This window comes from Lissotriton helveticus, chromosome 10 (assembly GCF_964261635.1).
Source record: "Lissotriton helveticus chromosome 10, aLisHel1.1, whole genome shotgun sequence".
NCBI lineage: Eukaryota > Metazoa > Chordata > Amphibia > Caudata > Salamandridae > Lissotriton > Lissotriton helveticus.
In genome coordinates this window covers 931,811,664-931,828,533 of record NC_136071.1, presented here as the reverse complement: position 1 = coordinate 931,828,533, position 16,870 = coordinate 931,811,664, and the positions used below count along the sequence as shown (strand labels likewise).

The 16,870-nt window shown below is 39.5% G+C and overlaps 1 protein-coding gene across 2 annotated transcripts in view; it reads left to right on the top strand.

Annotated features, from left to right (window-relative positions):
* ADAM22 (ADAM metallopeptidase domain 22) overlaps positions 1-16,870 on the top strand; it is a 1,243,161-nt gene that overhangs the window by 983,838 nt on the left and 242,453 nt on the right. The gene's annotated exons all lie outside the window — the stretch shown is intronic.

Genomic DNA, 16,870 nt, shown 5'->3' with positions numbered 1-16,870 from the left:
CCGACCGACCGCAACTCTGTGGTCCCAACACCACAATTACGATGCAACCGCACATGGTTCTGTCGCAAGCTCCCATTCCTCTGTGGGAGCTTGTGCTGCAGTCGGAAACTGGCCATAGTACAAGCTCCCTTGGAGAAATGGGAGTTTCTGTTAATCTCTGCACCGTGTGGCAGGCAACCACAAGAGAGGTTTCAGCAAGCAAGAGTATTAAAATTCTTAATGTTCTCGGTGGCTGAAAGCTGAGCACAGATTGCTATGGCTTGGTGTGAGTGGTAAAGCTCAAGCAAAGCCATAGCAAACAGCTATGCCTGGGAATGTGCACCCTGGAACCAGCCCTGGTGGTTGATGGTCCCCACGGCCATCTATGGCGCAAGAGTCATATTTAGCCTGGTGGTGGTCCCCAGGGCTGTGGGGGTGCCCCAAAAGCCCTCCACATTCATTTCATTTTTAGCCCCTGGGAGGTGGCGATCCCTGGGACTGTGGGGGGGGGGAGCTGGGCTGGCCCCTGCATTGTTTCAACATTTGCCATGCCGATCAGTGTTGGCAGCCAATCAGATCTCAGCATGAGATCAGGCGGGGTCAGGGATCCTCCACAACTATTGAATAGATTTACACCAAATCACAAAAAGGCACTTCCCTGAACCAACATCGACCTTCCTGCCAAAATTGGTGTAATTCCGTTCAGCAGGTCTCGGTATAGCTATTTCCAAAGTTCCTATGGAAATTAACATGGGTAAAACGTGTTTTAGGACCCTCCTTTTTCTCGGCCCCCTCTTGACAAATCACCCCAAACTTTTTAGGACAACTGCTGGATTGAGTAGCGAGCTAGTTTTGAAAATCTGTGAGGATTCGTCAAACGACGCCAAAGCTATTGGAAAATGAAAGACAGCTCCTCCTATGGAAACGACATCCTAACTAAGACTACCTACTGGTATATATACTGTGAGTATCAGGGGCCCGCCCACCTAATTGACTTAGGAATCTGGAGGGAGCAGGTTCTGCACTCAGTCGCCACAATGAGTAGAATGTGCATGGTAGGGGCTTCCCATCTTACAGGGCTTGTGTACCTAGAGGGAGTGAGCACTATGCACAGTCTGCACACAAAGCGTAGAGGGAGCATAATAGTTTCCTGCTCTGGTGGGAGTTCCACAGATACCATGGGACTTCTCATGGGAGTCTCACAGACAAGAAAAGGGAACTTTGAGTGGGCTTTACTTCCTGTTCTGGGTCCTACGGATGTCTCAAAAGAGCACACAAATTCTATTTAAAAGGAAAAGAGGATTTCTTTCCTTGAATTTGACCCTACAGTTTTGCTATGTGAACAACTAAATGAAGATATTTTTCGGCCTTATTTTGAAATAATTGACCAGTGTTTAACTTTCCCAATCCCATCAGAGTTCCGACAGTGCCTCACAAGAGTCCTGCAAGAGTGATGTCTCACACACAAGAAAGATATTGCTTTGGTTAAATTTGACGCCTTGTAACATTTATGGGAAGTATCACCCTTTAAACACTTATTTCAGGTTTGCTTTTGGTTCTTCTAACATTCTGGGCTCACAGACCGACATCGTAGGTTTAAAGTCCGACTGCCTAATTACAATGTAGGCGGTCCGAGTTCAAACCTGCCAGTCTGATGCCACACATAATTCCCTATGTACGGTGTTTCCGCCGTGGGGATTATGGTGTTGGTTTCCGACAGGCTTTTCATATTGGCCTTTCTGACATGAAAACCCTGTCGGAAAGCTACTTTGGGGTCCCCTAGCAGGGCCCCCATCCCTCACCGGTTCTGGTTGGCAGACTGGAGGGCACCTATGGCCCTCCCTGCCTAGAATTGGAATGTAAACATACACCTTTGCACATAGTGAAGGCTATGCACAGTAGGGCTTGGTCCCCCAAGGATCATTGCTCCGCCCCACAGTCTTCAACATCTTCATGGCCACCCTCGCTGCCATCGTCAGACAGCATGGACTTAGCATAGTATCCTGCACTGACGACACCCAGCCCATCCTCTCCCTCACGAACGAACCCAACACCACCAGACTCAGCTTTCACGAGGGAATGAAAGACGTTGCTTCCCGGATGAGCAGCAGCTGGCTGAAGCTCAACTTGGAGAAGACAGAAGTCTTCATTTCCGGACCTACCCCCTCAGCATGGGACAACTCCTGGTGGCCCACCACCCTGGGCAACCCTCTGCAACCAATGGACTGTGCCCAGAACCTTGGCATTATACTCAACTCCTCCCTCACCATGACCAGATCGATCAACGCCGTCTCCTTCACGTGCTTCAACTCCCTCCACATCCTCCGCAAGATCTTCAAGGGGATCCCCCCGAATCCAGAAAGAACGTCACCCACACACTCATAACTGGCAGACTGGACAACAGACACACCCTCTGGGCCGGAATCCACAAATCCCTTCTCCAAAACCATCCAGGCCTTCCAGCACCCTGCTGCTAGACTCGTCCTCGGCATCCCACGACATGGCCACAGTAAGCAGCACCTATGAGACCCCCACTGGCTTCCCGTCGAAAAGCGAGTAACCTTCATGCTAACTCACTCACGCCTACAAATCCCTGCACAACACCAGACCCCAATACCTCAACAAAAGAGTCCCCTTTCACGTACCCAAGAGAAACCTCTGCTGACCTCGCCCTTGCCGCAACCCTGAGCATCCACAGAGCCAGAGTGGGTGTAAGAGCCTACTCTTACATTGTGGCAAAGACCTGGAACGAACTCTCGCTGAACATCATATATTCCCCCACGCAGCACACCTTCAATAAGAGCCTCAAGACCTGCCTCTTTGGCTGATTCAGAGCTGCATGCCATCCTCCCCCAGCACGGGTGAGTAGTGTGCTTCACAAATCCCTGATTGGTTGATTGAGTAGGGTTTGGTGAGAGACTGACCAGTCAGTAAATACCTCTGTACAGGTTGCCCACGCCCCGGGAGTCCCGAGGAAGTGTAGGGCCATGCTGGCTCCCTTGGGATTCCTGCAAAAGTTCAGACCCCCAGGCCCCAAAAAAGCATTAAAAAAATAATAATTTTGGCTGAATTCATACTGAGAAATAGTGATGGTACAAATCTGGAATTTCATTAATCATTACTTGAGCAATGGAGCATTTCTGAACATGCAGTTTAGGTAACATATCTTGCTGTTTGTCAGTGAATGTGGTTTGCTTCGATATTTAAATAAGTATTATATATATAGCAATCTGCATTGAAAACTGAGTGGATGTATAAGTGTCTGGATGGAGGATTTAGTAGCACTATAATTGACTGCCTAAGTGACTAATTTAAAGTGTCCCACTAAATATATGTGATAGTGATTAAACTGTGTGAATATTTGTATCACTCTATCTCTTGTTGTGTAAACCACTACATAAGTTGGTTACTAGCTATGTGAAAGTCCATATTAGTTAATAATTAGTTACGTGAGTATTTGTATGGGATAGTGAATGTGTGTGAGACTGTTCAAAGATGTGTAAATAGTTGATTTAGTAGGTATATGAGGTTAAGACTGTATGTGGAAACAGTTGTTTGGGTGTGAGTGAATCTCTTTATGGGTGTGATGATGAGTAAATATATTTCTCAATGATACATGTCCAACAACGTAGAAATATAAAAGGCAGTGTATGTGACAGTTGTATATAAATAAGTATACATAAGACTTAGTGATTGTGTGAGTGACTATATTGAAAACTTCACACTTGTAATAGTGATTTTATAACACACTAAGTATGAGTTACTATCTATATGAATACGTAAAGTGGTGTTTGTATAAGTGTGTTGTTTAGTAAATGTAAGTATGATAAGTGAATACGATGACTGCATAAGTGAATAGGATTTTTGCTTGGGTGTAATGTCGATGTAGGTGTATAAGTATATTTAATAGTGTTCTATTGATGTTTGTTAGCATGTATGAGTAAATCTATAGGTAGGTTTTTAGATGTGTGTGTAGATGTAGTAATCACTTAGTGGGTGTTTAGAAAGTTGTATTGGTGTGTCAATGGTTTCAAATATGGTACTCCATATTTTATAATGAGTGTTGATAGGTTATACTAGTATATGATGAGATCTATCAGATTGTCACGTAGATGATGTCATGAGGGATGTAATCAGTGATGTCATTTGAGATGTCATCAGTGATGTCATCAGTGATGTCACTGACCATGTCATGAATGATGTATATGTGACATCATCAGCACTGGCAGTGGATTTTGGGCGCGCAAGTTATAGTGAGTACAACTAACTATAACATAGGAATTTCAATGGTTTTGTACGAGTGAAATGTCCAGCTAACTATAACACCTGTAAAACCTATGCTTTTTTCAGTGAGTATATATATATATATATATATGTATTCCAACACAATTTAGCAGCAAGCTCAAAGACGGGTGCAATCGCGATGGGGCCGAATCCAAGCCATTAATTAATTTTCACAAAAAAGGATACGATGCACTCCAGATCCAGTCTCAAGCTTTTTATTTTCAGCAGTACTGGCGCACACCAACGCGTTTCAGGCCTTGCGAGGCCTTTGTCATGGTTAGTGAAAAATGTTTCTCTTTCACTATTTATCCCAAACACAGGTTGACTATAATATGGCATTGTGGGAAACTTAATTCACTTATTACATTGTGTGTGTCTGCATACAATATTTACAAGGTTTTGTCTTAGAATTTCAGGTGACATTAATTATATGTCACAATACTGTTTTTCTTTGCAGTTCATTATACATTAAAAATCGCTCTATCAATTTATTCTATGGTTTTTACCAATTCAATGAGTCTTTCATCTATTTCCATTTGTTGACCATAGTGCTTCTAATTTATATATATATATTTTTTTTAACACAATTGTTTTTGGGGATATTGTCACATCAATTGTTACTGCTGCATTAGATTCCTATGTCATAGGGATTAGACTTTCTATTATAACAGTTCTCATTTGTACGTTCTTCAGTGCAGTCAATTATTGAGATTCAGGGGCGATCAGTCCAGATTTATAAATATCGCCTCCTCTTTCATTGCTTTGTATGGCGTGTATTCCAAAGAAACACATCGCTTTCCAGTCACTGTTTTGGCACATCATCATATGTTTTACTGTTGCATAGGAAGAGTCTTTGTTTTTTACAGCTCAAATATGCTCGAGTATTCTGTTTTTGAGCATACAGATTGTACTTCCTATGTATTACATGCCACATTTTCATTGAATGATGTATACTACGAACTTTGTAGAGCATGTTATTGTTTGTTGAATTTCAATTTTATTCCCTTGGAAGTCATATATTATTTTGCAGTTTTCTCCAATTTTGCAAGCTTTGCATGCTTTACACTATACAAATCCCTTTTGTTGTGTGGTAACCAGTTTGTTGGCCCTTCTTCTTGGAAGTGGCTTTGCACAATTAAATCTTTTATTGGTTCTGTCTTCTTGTACGTGACTAAAGGACGTGATCCAAGTAAGGATCCAATGTCCGGGTCATTAGCTATTAGATGCCAATTTTTGGGATGTTCTTTATGATCAGACCATTTTCTTTACTGTATGTTATAATACATTTTGGCAGTTCTTGCTGCTTAGTCTCTTTTGTCAGTTTTTCTTTTTTGGTGATTAGAGTTTCAGTTTGTGTCTTCTGTTGTATCTTCCGTCTGCCTTTGCACAGTGTAGTCTCCCTATAACCTCTCGACTTCAGTCTTCAAGATATTTCTTTTATTTTCTCCTCCGCATCACTTTCTTTTGAGCTATTGCATTTCATTCTTGTAAACTCACCATAGGAGATACTCTCCAAAAGAGACTTAGGGTGAAAGCTCGTGCCATGTATTATACTGTTTGTAGAAGTTTCTTTTCAGTAAAGAGTGGAATGAATTTGGTCACCTTCTGTGTATATCCATGTATCCAGGAATGCAATGCCTTTTGTACTTGTGGTGCATGTGAGGCTTAGTCCTACATCATTCTTATTTAATGTATTAAAGTATTCCATAAATGCTCCTGCCGTGCCGTTCCAAATTATGAATAAGTCATCAATAAATCTGACCCATAAAATTGTTTTATCCATATAATCCTGATTTTGTTTGTTCCAGGCTATCTACTTTTCCCACCATCCCATCACGATATTCATGTTTTTTGGCAAAAAGGATATGCCCATGGCAGTCCCAGTCTTAACGGTACAGGTCATGGTTGAAGAGGAATACATTACTGGTCAAACATAACTCAATCATAGACAGTAACATTTTCATGTGTTCCAGTTCTGATATGTTACGCTGTTGTAGAAAATATGTGCATGTCTTCAAACCCACTTGATGCTCATTCGATGTATATAGTGAGACCACATCTATGGTGGCTATGATGTTTTCCGCGTTCCATGCTGTTCCTGTTAAGATTCTTAAAAAATCGCCATTGTCGCGAATGTAGGAACTCAAATTTTGTGCAATTGGGGCTAGAAAATGGTCTACATATATCCATATTTTTTCATAAAGTGTATTGCATGATGGCTCAATAAGCCTGCCAGGTAGATTTGTTAATGTTTGTGTATTTTCGGCTGGAAGTATACAGTAGATGGTTGGTAATTCATTTGTCAAAAATTGTAATTCATCCTGGTCTAGTAAATTCATTTTGTGCCAGGGCTTTATTTTGATGTTCAATTTTGTTGTCATGTCATTGATGGGATTCCGTTTAAGCTTTGCATATTTAGAGGTGTATCATTTTGTTGCCTGTACGCTTCACTTGTATATGCCTCTATGTCCTGCAGGACAATATTTCCGCCCTTGTCCGCGGGTTTGATTATCAGCGTTTTATTTTTCATTAAGGATTTTACAGCTTCTCTTTCTCTGCATGTGAGATTTTCCTTTAGATTTGGATGTGTGATTTTTTCAATTTTCCCTAATTCCTCAGTTATTGCTTCCGCAAAAAGGTCAAATATATTTCCAAGTAACATTGCTGGACAAAATTGTGACTTTTTCTTGAGGCCCGTATCCTGTTTGGGGGTGTTTACTAGTTTTTGATGATAGGTCATGGACATCAGTTCAAGCATGCATTGTAAGTCTGTTTTTTGGTCAATTGTCAGTTCAGTGGTTCCATTTTCCATACTTTCTGGTATTTGTATTTCCCTTTCTCCAAGTTTTTTTTTTGTTGCATGTACTTTTCGCTAGTTTCAATTTTCTCACATACTTGTACAAATTGATTTTGGTTTGAGTATAAATGAAATGATGTTCCGGACAAAAGGAGAGTCCCTTGTTTAATAATGTTGTTTCCTCTTTCGTTAATTCGTGTTTAGATAGATTCGCAATTAGATTTTCCTCCATTACTTTTTCAAACTGTGCAATGGATAATTTCTTTTTCCGTCCCCCCTCATCTTGTCTTTCTTGATGTTTTGAGGCATCCAAATCCCCTCTGATTCATTGAAAATAAAAAGCTTGAGACTGGATCTGGAGTGCATTGTGTCCTTGTTTGTGAATACATATATATATATATATATATATATATATATATATATATATATATATATATATATATATGTACGCTTCAACATGTCAGGTACATTAACTCACTCTCAGATTTGAAATGTGCCAAGGCAGTTTGTTTGGACATTGTACAAAAAATAAAAGCCAAACTGGTACGAGCCATTGAGCAATATTTGATTCTTCACTTGCTGGTTTATGAGTATACTGGGACTCTGGGGAGCTCACCTCATTTGTCATTTATGGACCTTTCCTATGCCTTTGACAAGATCAACAGAGACAAATTGTGGTAAGTTTTCAAGCTGATGGTGGTGGGGGCAGCTATCATAGACGTTCTGAAAAGGTTACAGAGTAATCTAACAGCAAGGATCAGATATGGGCCCAGTGTTGAGTTATATGAATATTGTGATCTTCATGAGGGGGTACGACAGAGATGTCTTTTAGCACCATAGCTTTATATATTGCACACCAGAAGGCTTGTTGATTAGTTAGGAGTTGTGACTCATGATGTTCTACATGTTTCTAACTCTATCACACAGTGCTTATGTAAGCCAATGATGCTATCTGAAGAAATTGATTAAGTGATTTGTGAGTTTTATAGATGGTTTAGACGTTTCTAGTAACTTTTTTTTATTTCATATTTTAACCCAAGGTTCAGAATATATGAGTATTTTCTTTTGGAAACTAAGCATTAAAAAGGTTCTATGCTGTTCATAGTTCGAGATAACTTCAGATGATCCATTAAACTGGTGTAATTTGTTAAGTACACAGAGACTGCAGTTCTTTAGAGCAATGGGGCAGTCACTAGTTTTGCAACTAAGATTGGTAATAAGCCGTTAGACTGAATGAAAAAATTTATTTGGCCAAATCTGTCAGTGTCGCCTGCTATGCTGCCTGTGTTTGGGGATTTACCTCATGGAACTTCAGGTTTCATCTGTCATAATGTGTCGGGCCTTGGATATCACGAGGATAACATACATGAGGCTCCTCTGTTTTTATGGATCAAAATTTGAAAGAGTTACTCAACCAAACTAACACGAAAGCTCATTTTATACTGTTTAGCTTGAACTCTCTGTATTGTCTTCCCTGGCTTATATAACCAGTACAAGGAGATCAGGTGCTCTAATCTATTGGATCATCCCAAGGTTACATGCAGTAGATATAAATTGTATTTTGACCGTATAACTGTTTTAAAAGAGGAAAGAACGTTTTTTGAAGTGTCTGTTTGTTCTTTATCCAGTATAATTTATTTTTTAGGAATTAAGCATTGCACCATTGGCTTGTTTATCTGAAGGGTTAGGTTTTGTCTAATTTCACTGACAGTCTACATTGCATTTTATGTTTTTTTGCAATCTGTTTAAGCCTTTTTGAGTAACATATTTCAAACAACTCTAATGTGAATGGTAGAGTCAGTCTTTTTACGATCATTTCCCTCTTTTGCTGTTGCTTACTAGGCTGGTACATTTTTTTAATGTGCAATATAAATAAGGTCTGCTTGGTGTTTGTTTCAGTTAGACTGGGCCACAATATCATTCATATAAGTGCTAAAGTCAATAAAAAGTTATTTTTGCGAGTAGGTGCCCTGTTGGGTTAGGTGGTGTTTTTGACACAAAATGACAACAGGCAGTAATTTACCAAAATGTAGTTGTAGCAGAAAGTGATATTACTCACTATTCAACTTAATTGACATTGCAAACTTAATCACTTGTGCCTTCCTTACTCATTCAACAGCCGTCTTTGTGTTGACTGATAGATAAGGAGTCAATACTAAAAGGGGTGAGGGAGCATTGTATAGACCTCTTCACTTTCTATACCTGCTACTCTCACAATCATTTTAAAGCAGAAGCAAAGGGGGCCGTTGTATGTAATAATAATATATACAGAAATAGTGTCTGACATAAGTATCGTGCCCTAAATATCATTTACAAAAATATTGTCCCATTGAATTGAAATTTTCTATTAATAATTCAAAAGGGGCAGTATTGTTGTAGAAGATATTAGGCCAAGATATTTGTATAAGACGATATTCTGATAAAGATATTTTGGTCGCTTACCAAGCAGCCAATTGCCCAGAGCCACCACCATCCACGGGCCCTCTAGTAAAGTAATCAAGATTATTTTCTAATTTAATTGCAGTGCCCTGTCTTGTCGGATCTCATTCTTTTCTTCATTGCCAAACCACTACATCCCTAATCTTCTGTCTACCTCAGTCAGTTCTCTATCAACCCCGCTCTCCAACCATCTCTATGTGACCTCTCTTTAGCAGCCGTGAACTGAATGGTTCTTAGCCTGTGGTCCAGGAAATCCTGGAGGCCCACGAAGCCTACTCAGTCCATTGTGGATGCTTAGAAAACTCCAAAAAATCAATTGGGGAAGTGTAGAGGAGATGATAGAATCACCCTCCTGAACTAGACTTGTAAACAATGGGATTCTATCAATGTGAGTGGTGACTAATTTTATATGATATTGTATATTCTCTAAACTTGTGGAAACACTGCAATGTGAAGATTAGGCCTCTCTGCGGGTGGCAGAATGAGGGCACTGTGTGTTTTTAAAAATACCCCTCACACACTATGAATCCCATAGTGTCATTCTCCCATCATTGGGGTCTTCCCGTCCCTCTACGGGGCGGGGCGTGCTTCAACCTACGAGTGACGCGGGGGCACTTATATTTTTTGACAATAGGCTATGTGATGTGATGAGGATAGTGGTATATGTTAGCGAGTGTAGGGACCTATTTACGTGAATGGTGGTGTAAAAAAAGGTAAAAATTCCCTGGCTGGTCAAAAAAATTAATTTTAATAGCTTCGCAAGCTGGGAACATTAAAAAGGGGGTTAGTAAGTAGAATTACAAGTGTGGTCTACTTTGTCGACATGACATGTTTCATAGGCAGACCCCTCCTGCCTACTCATCAGGACCTCAGTTGATCCCTACAAAAATACTCAATTCTAAACTAAATGTTAAATGCCTATGGTCCTAAAACTTAACAGCAAAAATCGGCTGCTAGGTTTAGCCTCTGGGCTTGAGTTGGCCCTTGGTGAGGCATTATCATGAAAAATTATCATGAAAAATGACCTAATATGGTCTATTTGAAGCGTGGTGATAGGACCTCATGAGCCTGCGTCTTAGGGTGATTAGTTGACTGGTTAGTGACCGCATGCCTAATCTGACTTTATTCCATACCCTTCAGCAGCTCCGTGGATGGACAGCCGATTTTTGCTGTTAAGTTTTAGGACCATAGGCATTTTTGTAGAGATCAACAGAGGTCCTGATGAGTAGGCAGGAGGGGTCTGCCTATTTTACACCACCATTCACGTAAATAGGTCCCTACACTCCCAAACACATACCACTATCCTCATCACATCACATAGCCTATTGTCAAAAAATATAAGTGCTCCCGCGTCACTCGTAGGTTGAAGCACGCCCCGCCCCGTAGAGGGACGGGAAGACCCCAATGATGGGAGAATGGCACTATGGGATTCATAGTGTGAGAGGGGTATTTTTAAAAACACACAGTGCCCTCATTCTGCCACCCGCAGAGAGGCCTAATCTTCACATTGCAGTGTTTCCACAAGTTTAGAGAATATACAATATCATATAAAATTAGTCGCCACTCACATTGATAGAATCCCATTGTTTACAAGACATGCTTAGAAAACTCAACAACAATTTTAACAGATTTATAAAGTGTATATAAATAAAAAAATGAAATGCGCAATTAAACATTTTAAAACATTCTGTAAAGACAAAGGAATTTGAAATTGGGGGCTAAAAATTAAGTTAGTATCCTCAGATTGATTTGTGGGAGCAGTGCAAGAGCATCAAACAGAATATAGTATGGATGATGAGTGGCTTCAATCATATTTAGAAAAACCCCAACCTTCCTATTAAAATAAAAATGTAATTTTCAAAAATATTTCTTAGTTAAATATTTCATCATTTGTGTATTTGTTTGACGAATGCTTGCTTGTGTATTGTCTGTGTATTGTTTTACAGTTTAAATCATCGGAAAACGTACCCAGGGATCCACAGGCTTTGAGTCATGACTCAGCAGGGATCCCTAGATTCAAAGAATGATTCAGAGTGGGTCCATAGAAGCCAACAGATTAACATATGCTACACTGACTGTTTCACTAGCACACTGATCTTTGTCTCATGTCTCTCTCCATGCTTCATCTTACCCCTTCTACCTCACCATTCTCTCTTTGTCTCTGCATCCATCTCCCACCTCAACTATGTCTCTTCATAACCCACCTATCTGTAACTCAGTGCTCCTTTTTCTTCTTACCTCTATGTACTACACTTCTCTACCTGATGTTTACCTCTCTTTACCCCACTCCCACTCCCTCTCCCTCTCCCTCTCCCTCACCCCTAAAACTCACCATTCTCTACTAACCCCTGATGCAGCGGAAAGGGGCTTTGCCAGATTTTATCATTTTATCATCAGGAACCAATTTCGACACCTTACCAGTCCCTTCCACTGTGTTTTTTTATAATGAACGTTACCAAAACAGGTTATCTATATTCATCATATTTGAAGGTCCTCTCTCCCCGATGGACCTTTGAGAGTTGATAGGGATTGACAAAAGATAGACAGCATCGTAATTTAAGAGGACCTAAACAAGAAAATAATTCAAACACTAAAATCAAGTAACATTAATAATGACAAACTCTGATTACTTATCAATATGCTTTTATCTAATTTTAAAGTAATTCTGAATGCTCATCAAGTACAATACAGCTTGAATCACAGATCTTCACACAAGAGAAACATTACTACAGTAATTCATAATACATCTCACAACGAACCTTGAGTAAATGGCTAGGTGAAGAGACAAAAGAACATTTGCAAATAAGATAAATGCAAATACGGAATATCATACAACCTAGTAATAATTTTAGCACAAAATGCTAATAGTATGGAAAGCCTCTATCCGGCCGGAAGAGTAAGCTGGGCACCCTCACGAAGGTATGAGGAGCAAAGTTAAAGAGTCAAGATCAGCAGAACAACAACCAGTCAGTTAAGTAAGGGGAAACAACAACAAGGCACTCTTCTCTTGAAATAAGAAGCACCGCTGCCAACAATTCTAACACTAGTAATAATACCATCATTCACTAAAGTCTCAGCATCCCATGTATCACAACACAAAAATCCAGAATTCTGATTGGGCTAGGGCACGGAGTGTCTGATCACTCCACTTTCAGTGCACCTGACTCTCAACAGGTTCTTTGTCTTTAGGAAACATAGCCATTAGCCTTCAGCAGAGGAAACTCCAATAATTTCTTCCGCAGCTTGCACATAGCTCGCTGTAACATTTTATCAAACACGATTGTCCAGGGAACATTTTCTCCGGTCGGCAAGGAAATTCCATTAATCCATTAATAACATTCATTACTTCCTCCGCACAACCATGGCCATCATCAGGAACTCTCGAAGGACAAAATGCATTTCTTTGCAGCCTACGTTTTAGAAATCAAATTAAACCTAGACAGAAAATCTGAGGCCTTGTCTGCAGAACAGTAAAGTGTGTTTTTTAGCACAACAAAACTCCATTGTTATTGCTTTGCATTTCTGCACAGTTTTGAACAGTTACTGCAAAGAGAAAATATCTCTTTTAAAACTCATAGCTTCTAACATTATTTTCTTTTGGCTGTTATTTCTACATTAATCATTCACATTTGCAGCCTACTAGAAAAGTACTGGAAATACTAATCTCCCTACAGCACGCATTTGCACAATTTCATGTTCTCCCCATTTTTAGTTATTCACTGTTAATTTTCACACAACTTTTGTTAATAATACACACATTGAGATGTTTGATCCGAGATTTTATTTAGCTAAACTCTTCTCCATCACCCCTCTCTCCACTTCATTTCCCTCTCTAGTTAACGTCGCACCATGTGCATAGGTCATATTTTAATCTTATGCATTAGTCCCCTAAACACCCACCAAATCTTATGCACTAGTCCCCTAAACACCCACCAAGTCACCCTTACCATGTCTTACCTACACTGGTAGCAACAAGATAATTAGACTGAAGCCATATAAAATGGCAAATATTGCAAAACCACAAATATGGGTGATAAATTTAGAGTTCTGTAGAGATGGCCCCAAAATATGTCTTACACTGGTCCCAAAAGTCTTATGATGCAGAGCCTGGAGGAATGGAAGCCATGCAAAGAAAAGCAGAAAGGAGCTGTAGGCACAGTGTGAAATTAGTCTAACACAAAGGCATTCAGAAATAAACATAGCTACTGTGATGAAAATTCCTGTCTAGAGGCACAGAGATTTGTATGAGTGGCACAGAGAGGTTTACCAGAAAGCTTCAATGCAAGGCTGATGCATTTTGCCCAAGCTAAAAATAATTGAGTGGTCAGTAAAACTCAATAAGTAAGTCAACTTGGAATGAGTCTGCCATGTTTGAACGCATGATGCACTCAGAGAATGACAGTTCAAAAGCTGCACTACACAACAACGAACATAAGTAATGCGTACATAATGCTGGGTATCGGAGTAAATATATGATTTTTAGCTTGGTACTAAAATCAGCAACTGAGTGAATACCGTTTGCTTTAGGGCAAACATGGACAATTGTAAATAATAACTTTTTACAAATATGCGATTGTAACTGACTGCAGAAATTTGCATTCAGATGATACAGCTGCTTATATGAGCCTGGTCACTGGCCGAAGAAAATGCTTATTTAGCTAGATTTGGATTATCAATAAACTATGCACTCATCAGTTCATAAATTAGAGATCAACTTTGGTAAAATTGAGCATAATTTTGAACGTGGCAGTTCGCAAAATGTTATAGTCTCTAATTAAATGTAATATATAGATCATAAATAGAATAACAAAGTCCAACTACAGATCGAAGGACACTCCGAAAGAAAAGGCATACATACAGTAGGAAAAGGAAATTTAACATTTGGAAAATGAGGGTTCTAACATATGGTAATATAATATATAGCAAAATAGATCTTTCTATTTACTTAAGAAGCACCCTATCCACACTAAAAGAGAAATAAAAGCCAACATCCAGTGCGAATGTAAGCAGACAGTTCCAAAAAACCATATACTGAAAAAGAAGTATCCATAAATCAAGGGTACCTTTGCTACTTTATTTCTTTCAGCAAAGTAGGAACTCATTTCAGTATGTGTAGGTCATTGCACTAAATCCATAAAACTGGAGCAGTTTTAGTTCAGGAGTGCCCCACATTTATTTTCACTAACAGGGCATAAAATATACTTATGCTGTGTCAGCGAAATTAAATGTAGACCAATATCGGAATTTTTTTAAGCGGAACCACACTAAAACACACACATCCACGTATTTATTACTACAGTGTAGAGATCATATTTCAAATTATACCTGGAGTACAGCCTGATATGACCAATCACTGTTCACTGTGCCACAGAATCCATGTTGCAATGCCTTGACAAAGGAAACAAGTTTGCTTGTCATAAGGCCTATTTATTGTGATTTCATCTCACTGTAACCCGCAGTGGCCTGGTTTCTTTCAAATACCTTTGTTTATAATTGCTACACATTACAGAACACTATGACATACATCTACTTGCAGGTTCTCAAAGAGTAATATGCTATTTATCATCACTGTTGAAGGAAGGAATGGGCATAAAGACCTACTCGAGACTTCACCTCTAATGATCAATGGCACCTCCCCTCACACAACATTGGTAGAAAATACCATATTTAACTGTGCATCTGCATATTTCCTGTTTGCTGTCTAAAAGCTAGGGTTCCTGGATGCATACTTGGATAGGAACATAAATAGGCTTTCCTGTTTTCAGTTTCTATTTTTGGTAAATTATGGTGGTTTTTTTCAGTGTTTTCAAGAGATTTCATTATCTTTAAAAAACAGTGGTTATCAGTGGTTACACATTTTCACGCCATTAAAAACAACAGAAACAGTGTTTTTTCGGTGTTTATAGAATGTTTTGCTTTTATTATTGATTGCTTTCTGCACTGATATTCAATGATATATAGACTGTGTACGTACAGTGTATATGAATCCAAATACATTTTTGCAAATCAAACTTATTGTGGTACACCATACAATACTTTTTCATTGAGTTTTTGGTTGTGTGCGCTCCCTTTTTCCTTCCCATGTAAACATTTTTCTGTGAAAAGGCCCTCTCAACATTAGCACTTAAGATGAGCAACGCCAAAACAGCCAGTACACAATTTGCTAACTCTGGCCACTGACATAGCTTTCCATGCCAATAGTGGTACACTTAGAGATTGCGATTCTCTTGGCAGGTTCAGTAACATTTGTGTTGAACTGGGCGCTTATGCCCTCAGAATTATTGAAGCAGTCAAAAATCAAGTGACACTTTTGAAACTATGGAGAAAATTCCCCTTTACTGACGGGAGTTAGAACTTGTACAGAGTACCACAGTGAAGTTTCATTGACTTCAAACACCATGGTTGGTGAAGGGACACTTCTATGCATCATTGCAAGCCATTTCTCATACATTGTAAAATGAAAGTTCCTGAATTGCTTATCAACATTGCTTTGCTTACCAAGTGGCAAGCACTCTAACATGGAACATGTTGCAGTGCCAAAGTCACTAATGGTGTCACCCAGCCTACTCTCAGGGAGATGCTTCATATCTACACCAATTATGCTGAACACTTGGCAGACAAGGGTGTTTTCAGACTCTAGTTGTTTTATTATGTCCACCACAGCAGTTATGTTTTCCTGTGAAAATCTAAGAATGCAGTAGAGTGTACTTTTTCACATTACTATCAATATGCGACCATAGATCCTCCCATTTCTTGCCTTTGGCATCATCAATTCTGTAAACGGTTGCCACATGGATAATATAGCATTCACAGCCCCTTGAAATGAGAACCATCAGCTAAGTGGTACAGTTGGGATGACTCTTTGTTTGATCCCAGACAAAGCACAAAATGAGAAATATTTGCTTTTTAGTTCCCATGCATAACAAAACAGTGCACCACAATGGGCTAAATAGTCAATAGCACTCTTCATTAACTCTGAAGATTGTAAAGATGTTTTCAGCCTATCAACTAACAAGTGGCAAGGATCTTTAGTAGCCCTCGATGCCTTTGGGTAACCACGCGCTTAAGAAATGCTGATTCATTCATTCATTCATTCATTCTTACACGGAAGCACTTAATCTTAGATATCAATTTAGACAGGTCATCACACAACTTTTTCATATACGTAGCTGAATCACTGCAAATACAAACAATATCACTCCAATCTTTGTTGAACTTGGAAATAGCCTTTTTGCAGCGCATTCCAAGTGACATTGCGTTCCATGTTTTCCAAAAGTCTGGTGTCATGTTTTCACCACTATTCCAGATGCTTGGTGATAGCACTCTTTTCACATATGCTTCTCACACTTTGCATTGAATGTTTGAAGCCTG